The sequence below is a fragment of the Salmo trutta genome, chromosome 4, assembly GCF_901001165.1.
Source record: "Salmo trutta chromosome 4, fSalTru1.1, whole genome shotgun sequence".
Lineage (NCBI taxonomy): Eukaryota > Metazoa > Chordata > Actinopteri > Salmoniformes > Salmonidae > Salmo > Salmo trutta.
The window spans coordinates 39,692,499-39,705,183 of NC_042960.1; positions in this window are offsets into that span (position 1 = coordinate 39,692,499).

The following is a 12,685-nucleotide window of genomic DNA, read 5'->3' on the forward strand; positions in this document are numbered from 1 at the left end:
CAAAAGGTCAGGAAGATAAATCTAAAGCTGCATATATGACTCACATGATTCATCACGTAAAAACAGGGCCAAAGTCTTAGGCCTAATCAGATTTTTTTTAAACATAAGATGAATTATCCACTCTAGCAAGATGAATCTATGAAAACGGGAGGTGGGAGGGGATTTGAGGTATAATACAAATATACAGCTTCTCATTAAAGTGATGGCAGTGCAGTGCTGTGGGCCCCCGGCTGCTGTAAAGGAGAGTGATAGTGTGAGTTCTATTATTTTGTACCCGTCGTTGGTAGGGGTGTGAGGCAGGAGACTAATTTACCCCTGCAGGTCCCAAGGATATTTGTTGGCTTTGTGACACTGGTGCTCGTTAGATAATCCATGATGATGCAACACTGTGAAATCTAACTCACTGTCAGGCGGTGTGTGTGTGTGTCATTCCTGGCTGTGTGTGCGAGTCGTGTATGTATGCCTATCTTTGTATGTGTGTGTCGTTCCTGGCTGTGTGTGTGTGTCATTCCTGGCGGTGTTTCCCCATTCGTTACACCCCTGCTGGGACACTAATTAAGGTCCATTCATGGCCTGTATCACCAGATGCCCCCGAAATGCTCTCGCTTACCAACCAAACCTGTGTGGACAGGTGCTTCAAACCCCTCCCTGCAGGTCAAGGCGTTTAATTAACTTACTGTTGAAATAAATGGATACACTTTTGAATGTTTGCTCTCACTTGTGTGTGTGTGTATGTGTGTGTATATGTTTCAATTAACTCGATATCACAAACGTTAACCCCACGCTTTCTCTCTCTCTCTCTCTCTCACACTCCCTCTTTGTTGTTCTCTCTCTCTTTCTCTCTCTTTGTGAGAAGTTTAACTTCCTCTCTCTGTAATGTGCAGTCTCACAGCAGCTGATATGCAGAACAGATAGAGATTCAGGAAGGAAAGGAGGAGCGGTAAGGAGGAGGAGATGAGGGGAGGAGCGCAGCCATGAAGACAGGCATCACACCTCTCACACACACTGCTAATTAGAACTAATTATTAATACACTTTGATTTAGCCAGGCTCCTCCAGCATCAGGTGCCAAAATATTTATTTGACGTGTTTTACAAATGAAAGGGAATGGAACAGATTGATTGATACAGAATACTTTTTCCTTCACTACTGGATTTAAAATCAAAGCAGTTGCATTACTGGATTTCATCACTGGATTATGAATGTCAATGTTTAATTATGTACGTGTAATGATGTAGAGCTACACATGTGTACAGTGAGATTGGGATTTTCTCTTTGCATTAAATTCAATTAGTAGATATTGCATTTCAACAGACAGATAGTTGGATACAACACGGCACTTCTGTACCACAGTTAGTGTTTAGCCACATGAGGCCTCTTACTGTAATGTCTTCTGCGGAATTATCTCCCCTCTTGATCATGTTTTAGATCTGTTTTTTTTAGATTTAAGGGTTGATCGGATGGAGGGATGACTATTTGGTGAATGACACACAGGCCAAGAGGACAGAGGACGAGACTAAACACAAGGTTTTAAACTGCTTTCACAGGCTGACCCTGTAATACCAGCCCAGTCACTTCTGATGACAAATGACAGATGCTGTGAGCACACTGAGGAGAGAGGAATGAAGGTGGAAAGAAAGAGGGATTGAGGTTAAGAGAAATAAAGAGCTGCTTTTTCCAGATATGACATCAGTCTTGACCCATATTAAAATACAATAGGACAGAATGCAATATCTGTATTTTAATAGGGTCAGGTGGACCCTTGCGTCCACTGGCCAGCTTTCAGCCTAAATTGTTATGTTGAACCTGGATGTCATAAATATGCCAGTACACCATAAGAAAAAAGGGTTCCAAAAGGGTTCTTTGGCTGTCCCAATAGGATAACCCTTTTTAGTTCCTGGTAGAAACCTTTTTGGTTACATGTAGAAAGAACCCTTTTGGGTCCCTGTGTGGAAAGGGTTCTATGTGGAACCTAAAAGGGTTCTACGTGGAACCCAAAAGGGTTCTACCTGGAACCAAAAAGGGTTCTTCAAAGGGTTATCCTATGAGGACAGCTGAAGAACCCTTTTAGGTCTACAGCACAATAATGACCATTCTTCAAGGCTCTGTCTGTTCACAAATCAAAGCTAATCTAAGAAAACAGAAGACACACGCTCACTGATGCCTGGAAGGTGAGAAGGTTGAAGGAGTCATTAGAGACAGAGAGGCTACAGTGTGTCTGTGGTCGGTGGTGGTTAACATCCCCCCCCAACCCCTCCACCCGTATCCTTCACCACCCTCACCCTCCTCTAGCCCTGCAGTAATATCACACCTAAATATAACTCACCCATTAAATTACTCTGACTCTTCCACTGATCCTGCTCCTCTTGTAGTATTCCCAGTTTGGGAGAGCAGCCTTCTACGCCTTGGACTATTTAACTCATCACAGAGGCCCGACGCTGCTGTGCACTAATACCCCTGAACCTGGTGTTGTCTCGCTAGCTAGTGCACAGCTCAGGCTCCCATCAAATATAATCATCACTCTCTCTTTTAACAAAACAAAGAAATCCTCCCTGGAAGTGTGTTTTGATGCAGGTTACCATGGTAATGAGTGTGTGTTGTATCTCTTCTGAGAGCTTGTTATGTGGCGGAGCAGTGCCGGGCATCTCTGTGGCCTTGGTTCATCTGTCAAACTGGGTTTTTCTGCTTCAAAAAATAATGATCCAGGGCTGCACAGAGAGCCTGGGCTAAAGTATCTGCTTATTTAAGGTGGCTTTTGCTGCATTGTTCCATGTAGGTATCAGTAGCCTAACACCCCTGAGGAGAGGAGAAGAGGTCTATCTGCTATAGTGTTAGGCCTGTGGAGTGATCTGCCGTGGGTTAGCTGTGGAGAGGAGAGAGCTCCGACACAGAGACAGACAAAAACAAACAAGCTTCGGTCACAAGTGGTAGATGGGCTTATTAACTTGTAAGAGTTACAGGGGTTGTTATGCCTGTCTGTGGGAGTTTTTACCAACAATACAAACTTTGATTTCCTGCCATGATGGATTGTACAATGAATCTTATCAAACTTTAATCCAATTGTTATATGATGAAAATGAATTAGAAGTTCATAAACAACCGGTTAGCTAACCAATGTGATGACTTTGGCTATAGGGAATAAGGGTTAGGGCAGCATTTCCCAAACTCGGTCCTGGGGACCCCAAGGGGTGCACGTTTTGGTTTTTGCCCTAGCACTACACAACTGATATAAATAATGAATTCATCATCCAGCTTTGATTGTTTGAACCAGCTGTGTAGTGCTATGGCAAAACCCCAAATGTGCACCCCTTGGGGTTCCCAGTTTCTGAGTTTGGGAAACACTGGGTTAGGGGTTGTCACAGATTTTCCTCACAGTACAGACAGGAGGTGGCACCATGGCAGGAGGTCTCTTCCAGACAGTAATGATGGCAGCAGGTGAGACAGTGTTAGACTGCGGCCTGTAGACACCGACAGAAAGCCCCTAATACCTCCTCTCCTCTCTATTGGCTGGCCTGCAGAAGGACCCTCCCCTGTGGCTACCCAAGGCCAGTCGCCCCCCCCCCCCCCCTCTCCTCCTTCCATCTTCCTCCCCATTCTCCATTATAATTGAGCAGGGCTTTGAGATTTCTCCAGCCTGCCTGGTGTTTTCCCAAAGCACTGCAGCCTTAAACCCACTATTCTCTCCGTCTTAAATAATCAGAGCAGTGCATGAAGGGAAGGCTTTTTTGGACCCCTGCTAGAAAGCCAAGCGGACCAAATCAGGCAGGTCTGAGAGGGAGTCGCTTCCTAAGGGAAGGACAGAAGAGTTCATAGTAGACTGGGGAAGTAGAATTGGGTAGTAGATCTGTTAAAGGCTGGAAAAGAGAAAACAGTAACCCCACCAGGGTGTAACCTATGGCTGTGTTCCAAGAGGCACCCTAGGGCCTAGGATGACATGCTAGCTCATAGGGCTCTTGTCAAATATATGTAATAGGATGCCTTGTGTTTTTAAGATACAATTATGTCCATACACTCTTCAGACTATATTTATTTTCAGGACTTGGTTGAGTTATTTTGGAAACACCGACAATGTTTCACATGTGGACTCCTGTTTACAACCTGTTGCTACTGGCTTACGGCTGTCTGCAACGCACTTCGACCTGGAGCTTTTGGGCTGATGATGAAATGGTGAGTAAAAAAATATCTATTCTAGCAAGCTTTGTGATAAGCTACTGACGTTCACTTTGCCAAATAGCCATGGGAGCCAATGTCTGAAGTAACCAGCCTGGCCAGACTAACACAGATCGTGACTTTCGCCGACTTGTCAGCGGCTAGTAGCTTCATCGCTACCTAGCTAACATTAGCTTGATAACTAGTGAGGTAGCTAATGCCAAAAGTGGATGAAGTGGATAGGTGAAATGTCAACACAGCTGGGACACCCCTTTGTTTCTGGAGACATGTTATTGACACGGCAGCGCAACAGTAGCAAGCAAAAGAGAGTAGCTAGCTAGAAGCAGTTGTTTGCGAGCTAACTATACACGTTTGGATGGCTAACTAGGTAGCTAGCTAAGCATAGCTAACTGTGCAGTGGTGTCATGGCGCTGGAGGAGATGGCTGACGTTTTACGTGCTCCAAACCGAATATGTTGTTTTGTTCATTTTTTTTGCGTTGTTTGTAACTTATTTTTTTTTACTTATTCTGAACATAATGTTGTTGCTACAGTCTCTTATGAGCATAAGCAGGTAGCCTAGCGGTTAGAGCGTTGGACTAGTAATCCCAGAGCTGACAAGGTAAAAATCTGTCGTTCTGCCCCTGAACAAGGCAGTTAACCCACTGTTCCGAAGCTGTCATTGAAAATAAAAATTTGTTCTTAACTGACTTGCCAAGTTAAATAAAGTTAAAATTAAAAAATCTATAAAAATGACCGAAAATAACTTCTGGACATCAGAACAGTGATTACTCACCACGAACTGGCAGAAGCTTTTTTTTCCATTAACGAGTCCAACGAGCCCGACGTGAAGGACATACTACGTGAAGAGAAGATGGAAGTCGGGCTGCCTTCTGAGAATTCTTAGGCGATCGAATAAACCCCCACTGCCTTCCGTTCTACTAGCTAAAATGCAATCATTGGAAAATAAAATTGACAACCTATGAGGAAGATTAAACTACCAACGGGACATTAAAAACTGTAATATCTTATGCTTCACAGAGTCGTGGCTGAACCATAGATTACAAGCAACATCCGCACTGAGCTAAAGTCTAGAGCTGCCACTTTCAAGGAACGGGACTCTAACCCAGAAGCTTATAAGAAATCCCACTATGCCCTCTGACGAACTATCAAACAGGCAAAGCGACAATACAGGACGAAGATCGAATCGTACTACACCGGCTCCGACGCTCGTCGGATGTGTCAGGGCTTGCAAACTATTACAGACTACAAAGGGAAGCACAGCCTAGAGCTGCCCAGTGACACGAGCCTACCAGACGAGCTAAACTACTTCTATGCTTACTTTGAAGTAAATAACACTGAAACATGCACGAGAGCACCAGCTGTTCCGACTAGTCTCTGAATGTACTTGAGAGGCCCAGCCAGAGCCCAGACTTGAACCCGATCTAACATCTCTGGAAAGACCTGAAAATCGTTGTGCAGTGACACTCCCCATCCAACCTGACAGAGCTTGAGAGGATCTACAGAGAATAATGGGAGAAACTCCCCAAATACAGGTGTTCCAAGCTTGTAGCATCATACCTTGTAGACCTGAGGCTGTAATTTCTAAAACCTGTTTTTGCTTTGTCATTATGGGGTAGTGTGTGTAGATTGCTGAGGGGAAAAAAAACATTTAATACATTTTAGAATAAGGCTGTAACGTAACACAATGTGGAAAAAGTCAAGGGGTCTGAATACTTTCCGGATAATACCGGTAATACTATACTATTCAATGTAGATATTTTGAGGACTTTACTGTGGTATTAACTGTAGTATGCTGTAGTATTTACAGTTAACTTTAGTATAAAACTGTATTAAAAGAAAACTGTAGTATTTTCTATAGTAATTAATGTAGTGTTTTTGCGGATTGTAGTATACTGTAGTATTTACTGTAGTGTTATTGCGGACTGTAGTATTTTCATTGCCATTACAGTAGTGTTCAGTATAGTGTTTTTCTTTTATTGTCTTTGACATAGAAGTGCAGGCTTTCTCCTTGAGGAAGCCTACTAGAGAATACTAAAAGAGCAAATTGTCCATAAACTGTAGGTAGGTAGGACTGGGGTCTGAACAGATAGTTCTGGACAAATTAGGTCACCGACCATTATTCTCCAAGGACAATACATTTATATTTACCTTTACGTCATTTAGCAGACGCTCTTATCCAGAGCGACTTACAAATTGGTGCATTCACTTCATTACTGTAGTTTTTAATGCAGTGTTTTTAAAATGCAGTGTACACATTCATTTGAGTAAGTTATTGTGAAGGTATACCTACAGTATGTATGTTACTGTAAATAACATAATAACACATACAAGCCCAGAAAACTGAGAAAGAGAGGATTCTCTCTCTCCCCAAAAAATGCAAATTAGGTCAGCGACCATTTATTGTCCAACCCTGCTAAAAGTAGAGTAGATTAGTGTCAGGACTACAAGAAGGCGGGACAATCATGGGTGGCTTGACCTGTGTGTTGATGTACTGTACAGTGGGTAGGATCCTGACAGCCTAAAGGGAGGAGGCCAGTGACAAGGCAGTCTGGTGGGGACAACAACATCAACATCAGCAAGACAAAGGATCTGGTCGTGGACTACAGGAAACGGGGCTGAGCACTACCCCATCCACATCGACGGGGTTGTAGTGGAGCGGGTCGAGAGCTTCAAGTTCCTCAGTGTCCACATCACTAAGGAATTAACATGGTCCACACATACCAACACAGCCGTGAAGAAGGCACGACACCGCCTCTTCCCTCTCAGGAGGCTGAAAAGGTTTGGCATGGGCCCTCAGATCCTCAAAAAGTTCAACATCTTCACCATTGAGAGCATCTTGACTGGCTGCATTACTGCTTAATATGGCAACTGCTTGGCATCTGACCGTACTTCTTTATTTTTGTATTTGTATATGTATTCCTTTCTTTTTTTTCTTTAGAGTGTGTAAATTGACATGAATATTGTTGACAATATTTACAAAGCTGTAACGGTTGTCGTCGGGGATAGAGGACCAAAACGCAGCAGGAATGTGGATGCTCATCTTGTTAATTTATTTTAAATCAAGAGAACACCAAAATAACAAAATGAAGAACGCACGAACAACAAAACAGTCTTGTCAGGCACACTCAGCAAAACAAGAAACAATCTCCCACAACACTACACCAAACAATTACCCATATATAGGACTCTCAATCAGAGGCAACGAGAAAGCACCTGCCTCCAACTGAGTCCAACCCCCCATCAACCTAAACATAGACATACAACAAACCAGAAAGAACATAGAAATACAAACATAGACCAGTGACCAAAAAAACCCCGTAATACATAAATAAACTACCCTCTGCCACGTCCTGACCAAACTACAATAACAAAATATCCTCTATACTGGTCAGGACGTGACAAAAGCAAATTAAAACATCAACAAACAAAGGCTTTCTGCAGATTGACAGATAGCAAGACAGATTGAAGCTCCGAACTAGCCTGGTCAGCCATGGGGGCAATAGCATACACAACAGTGTCATCTGCATACAGGTGAAAGTATTATAATACTTTTTTTTTTTTTTTACAGATAAACCAATATTGTTAATGTAAATTGTAAAAAGAATCGATCCCTGTGGGACACCCTTTGTTATGTCCAGATAACCTGATTGAACACCATCAGTAAATACACACTGCATTCTTTCCGTTAAATAATTTTCAAACCAGCTTCACACAGGTTGGTTCAGGCCTATTGTAGAACATCTCTGAATATGTAATGAGTGATCCAAGATGTCAAAAGCCTTAAACAGGCTAATAAAAAAGTCTGCACAGCGTTTGTTCCTTTCCATACAACGAATAACATAATTTAGAACCATAGAAGCACAGAGATGGTGCTATGACCAGGTCTGAAACCCGACTGATGATCATTTAGAATACATTTCATAGTTAAAAAGGATCTAAGTTGAGTACTTAACAAGGATTCTAAGATTTTAGCTAGTCAAGAGAGTTTGGAAATGGGCGATATTATTTAAGTCACACGGTGTCACGTCCGGACCAGTATAAGGGGTTATTGTTTATTGTAGTTTGGTCAGGACGTGGCAGGGGGTATTTGTTTTATGTGGTTCGGGGTTTAATGGTATATGTATTTATGTAAGAGGGGTGTTTGATTTATGTGGTCCGGGGGTTTTGGGTAATGTCCTTGTTTTGTATTTCTATGGTTTTCTATGTTGTGTATTTCTTTGTGTTGGCCTGGTATGGCTCTCAATCAGGAACAGCTGTACATCGTTGTTGCTGATTGAGAGTCATACTTAGGTAGCCCTGTTTCACCTGTCCCTTTGTGGGAAGTTATTGTTGCACTGCTGTGTGTTAGCCTGCAATACTGTTCGTTCGATCATTTTCTTGTTTTGTTTGTTACGTGTTCAATAAAAGTCATTATGAGCACTCAACCCGCTGCGCCTTGGTCCACTACGTACGACGACCGTTACACACGGGTCAACACCTTAACGAAGGGGGAGTACATGGGCTGCTTTCCATAATTATAATTATAATAATATTAATAATAATGTATTAATGCATAAAAAGTAATAATACATTCATGTGTTAAAAATAATCAATATTAGTTCATGAAACATGTATTTTTGTGTACAGTTACATTATAGATTGCAGTCTGAAAACACAAACTGTAGATAACTGGATCGAGTCCTAAGGAAACCCTAACTTGGTCTGTAAAGATGTGCCAGTGCAAGCTAGCCTCCGATGGGAAGTCAAATCAATGAGATGGTCTAGGCTCATAATTACTGCTCCTAATGCCAGAGTAAGGAGAAATCAATAAAGTTAAGTATACAAAGCAAGAGGAGATGCCGTAGCGTTCGATACAAAGCAGACACACTTCCTAAACCACATTCACTTACTCAGCAGTCACAGCACAACACCCTGCTCCCATTTTACAAACACACACACACACACACACACGCACACACACACACACATCACACACACACACACACACACACACACTTTCACAACAAGGTATTGTTATAATTAACTCTAATAATGTGATTGAAAGTGACAACAAAATAAAAAATATATAAATTAAGTAATGATAATAAAGAAAAAAAAAGATAGGCTTGATTTGGAAAACGCCATGTTTCTCATTCATGAGTTATTGATTTAGCAATGAATCTATAAAACAGCTGGGATTTTTTATTCTCATTGTGCTTCTCTTTGCATTTTTTCATTCACTCCAGTGCAGAAATGTAAATGCTCTTCACGCTAATTCTACATCCCATTCTAAAGCTGTTTTAAAGCCACTTTAAAGTTATTTTAATAGTATTTCCATCCTTCCCAAGTAAAAAAGCCAAATTACACTTTAATGACAAACGCCCCACTTTCCTCTTCTCTCTTCTCTTCCTCTCCTATATTAAAAGTGACTATCTGATAGCTACTTTGCACGATGGCCGAGGCTGATCCCTGGCAGATCTGGTTCTGAAATAATCATGACCAGCTTTGTGCACTGTTGGGGACTCTGATTAAAAGTAGTTCGCTATGTAAGGAATAGGGTGCTCTTTGGGATGTAGATTAATCTTCCTTCATCAGAACCTCACTAGGCAGAAGCTAGAAGCTGATAATGCTGCATATCAACCATCCACTCTCATTTATGAATGCATATGTCAATCTTATCCGCACAAGTAGAGTGCTCTTTCAAACTAAAACACAACTCCACCTAAAAATGTTTTTATTGTAATACAATCCCACTCTCCTCATCCTTCTCTCTTCTTCTCTTTTCTTCCATGTGCACAGATAGAGGATAGAGCCTCTGTGTGGCTGAAAGCAAGTTGCTCAAAAGCTCTATTTCGCCATCAGTTGGTGGTGGCACTCAATCCAAAGCTGGTTGATACAATTCAGTGGTGCTGGTACTAGAAAACATTCATGTGGACAGCTTTTTCATTTGTCCTACCCTGTGCACAGCCAGGCAGTGTATCACTAATAGAACACATTGTGGAGATGGGAATACACTTCTATCTGCTGTTTACAGAACCAGGGTTCAGGATGGACACTAACTTACCTTGATATATGCACATTGTTAATTGATACTTAAGCAATAAGGCCAGAGGAGGTGTGGTATATGGCCAATATACTACGGCTAAGGGCTGTTCTTATGCACAATGCAACACGGAGTGCGTGGATACAGCCCTTAGCCGTGGTATATTGGCCACATACCACAAACCCCTGAGGTGTCTTATTGCGATTAGAATCTGGTTACCAACATAATTAGAGCAGTACAAATACATGTTTTGTCATACCCATGGGTATGTGGTCTGATATACCACGGCTGTCAGCCAATCAGCATTCAGGGATCGAACCACCCAATTTATAGTACATAATATAAACTGGGAAACAATTGAAGTTTATTTCCAAAATACTATAACAACTTTTTTACATTTGTTTTTTGGGCAAAACTTTGCCCCTATAACTATGTAACTAGCACAGTTACAACTGTGTTAACAACATAGTAGTTGCATATGTTTTACTATGTAATCACATGGTAATATGGTTGTAGAGGAATCAGTTATTGCACAATTGTAATTACACATTCACTTGCTGCAGGTTATTCCACATGTGTAACTACTTATTACACTGTTTCTTGTTCCATTATATAACTAATGTTTTGTGATTACATGTTTGAAAGTCACCTGTGAATTACCATTGTAATGACAGGGTGTGACTGGCATTATATGTGTATTCATGGTCCGATTTTGGTTTGAGTTATTAACACAGTTAGTGGTAGTTACATACTAATAGGGGCAACTTAATGTAAAATGTTACTGTGTTTTTAATCAGACATAATTGCTTATGGGTAACTTCATGAGTGTGTAAAATATTACTGTTCTCAGATTTTTTATTAATAGATTTTAGATGTGTATGAAAATGTTGTTTTTTGCAAAACGCTATACTTCCATATGTTTAGCTGGAATGGAGGGTTCGTATCCTGTCTATTTGACTGTGATATGTGGTTGTCTCACCTAGCTACCTTAAGATGAGTGCACTTACTGTAAGTCACTCTGGATAAAAGCATATGCTAAATGACTAAATGTAAAATGTAAATGTTTCACAAACAGATCTCATATTATAGTATTGCATTTTTTTAAACATTGATGTCACAAATGTATCATGTATATATTTCAATATCAAACATTTTGTTATGTTACTTGACTGTGTAAAACCTAACAGTACTACTTTTTTCCCTGAAAGTGGGGCAGATATATAGCATAAAAAACTAGATTATTTGTCTCTGAAATGAAACCATCAAGGTATAGCGTTTTGGAATGAAACGTCCATTATAGAAACTCCAACATAAATGTTTTGCCTTTCAGTCTTTAGACCCGGGATTCAATTAAAGGCGCATTGTCGACAAGTACACTGCTCTGTCGACAATGTGCCTTTTACAGACAATTTCCTTCGCGTTCGTGGAGATTGAATCCCCAGCAAATGCTACGGATGTCGACTCAAGCGTAAAATGCCTTTCAAAAGTCATGTGGAGTGCGCTTGTCAACAATAAGCCTTGTAATGATGACTAAACCTACAGTAAAGGGAAAGGGGGACACCTAGTCAGTTGTACAACTGAATGCATTCAACTGCAATGTGTCTTCCTCATTTAACCCTCTGAATCAGAGATGTGCGGGGGCTGCCATAATCGTATGGTAGCGTAAACAGGCACATCCGAGTTCTTGACAACTTGAGCATTAACGCTAATGACAGTTCTTCTGTAGGTGTACATAGTTAATATTTAAAATAATAATTAGCAATGCAAATGTATCATTATCACATTAGAAATAACTGTGTGATGAGGGAAACTTGTCTGTCTCGTTACACTAATGGAATTAGCAGAGTTTTTGTAATCATGAATAACTAGTGACAATACTCTCAGTATATAAGGGCACAAGCCGAGACCCAGATGCAGAAACGGGAGGCAGATTGTTTGAGTCTTGATATTTATTAAACAATCGAAAAGGGGTAGGCAAGAGAATGGTCGTGGACAGGCAAAAGGTAAAAACCAGTTCAGAGTCCAGGAGGTACAGAGTGGCAGGCAGGCTTGAGGTCAGGGCAGGCAGAATGGTCAGGCAGGCGGGTACGGAGTCCAGAAAACGGGCAAGGGTCAAAAACCGGGAGGACTAGCAAAAGAGAATACAAGCAGGAGTACGGGAAAAACGCTAGTTGACTTGAAAGGCATACAAGACGAACTGGCACAGAGAGACAGGAAACACAGGGATATATACACCAGGGAAAAAGCAACACCTGGAGGGGGTGGAGTCAATCACAAGACAGGTGAAACCGATCAGGGTGTGACACAGAATAACAATTAGTACCAAGGTAAGGGTTCTGCTGTCTGCTGTCACTGTCTTTTAGTACTGTGCTGTGCTGTGCTTAATCAACCTGGGTCAGCTTAATAATACTTACAGTAGTCTACATGCCCATGCTGGAGTTTTGAGCCAAAATAAAAGTTTTAGCTTCACTGTCCAAATAAATACATAGGAGA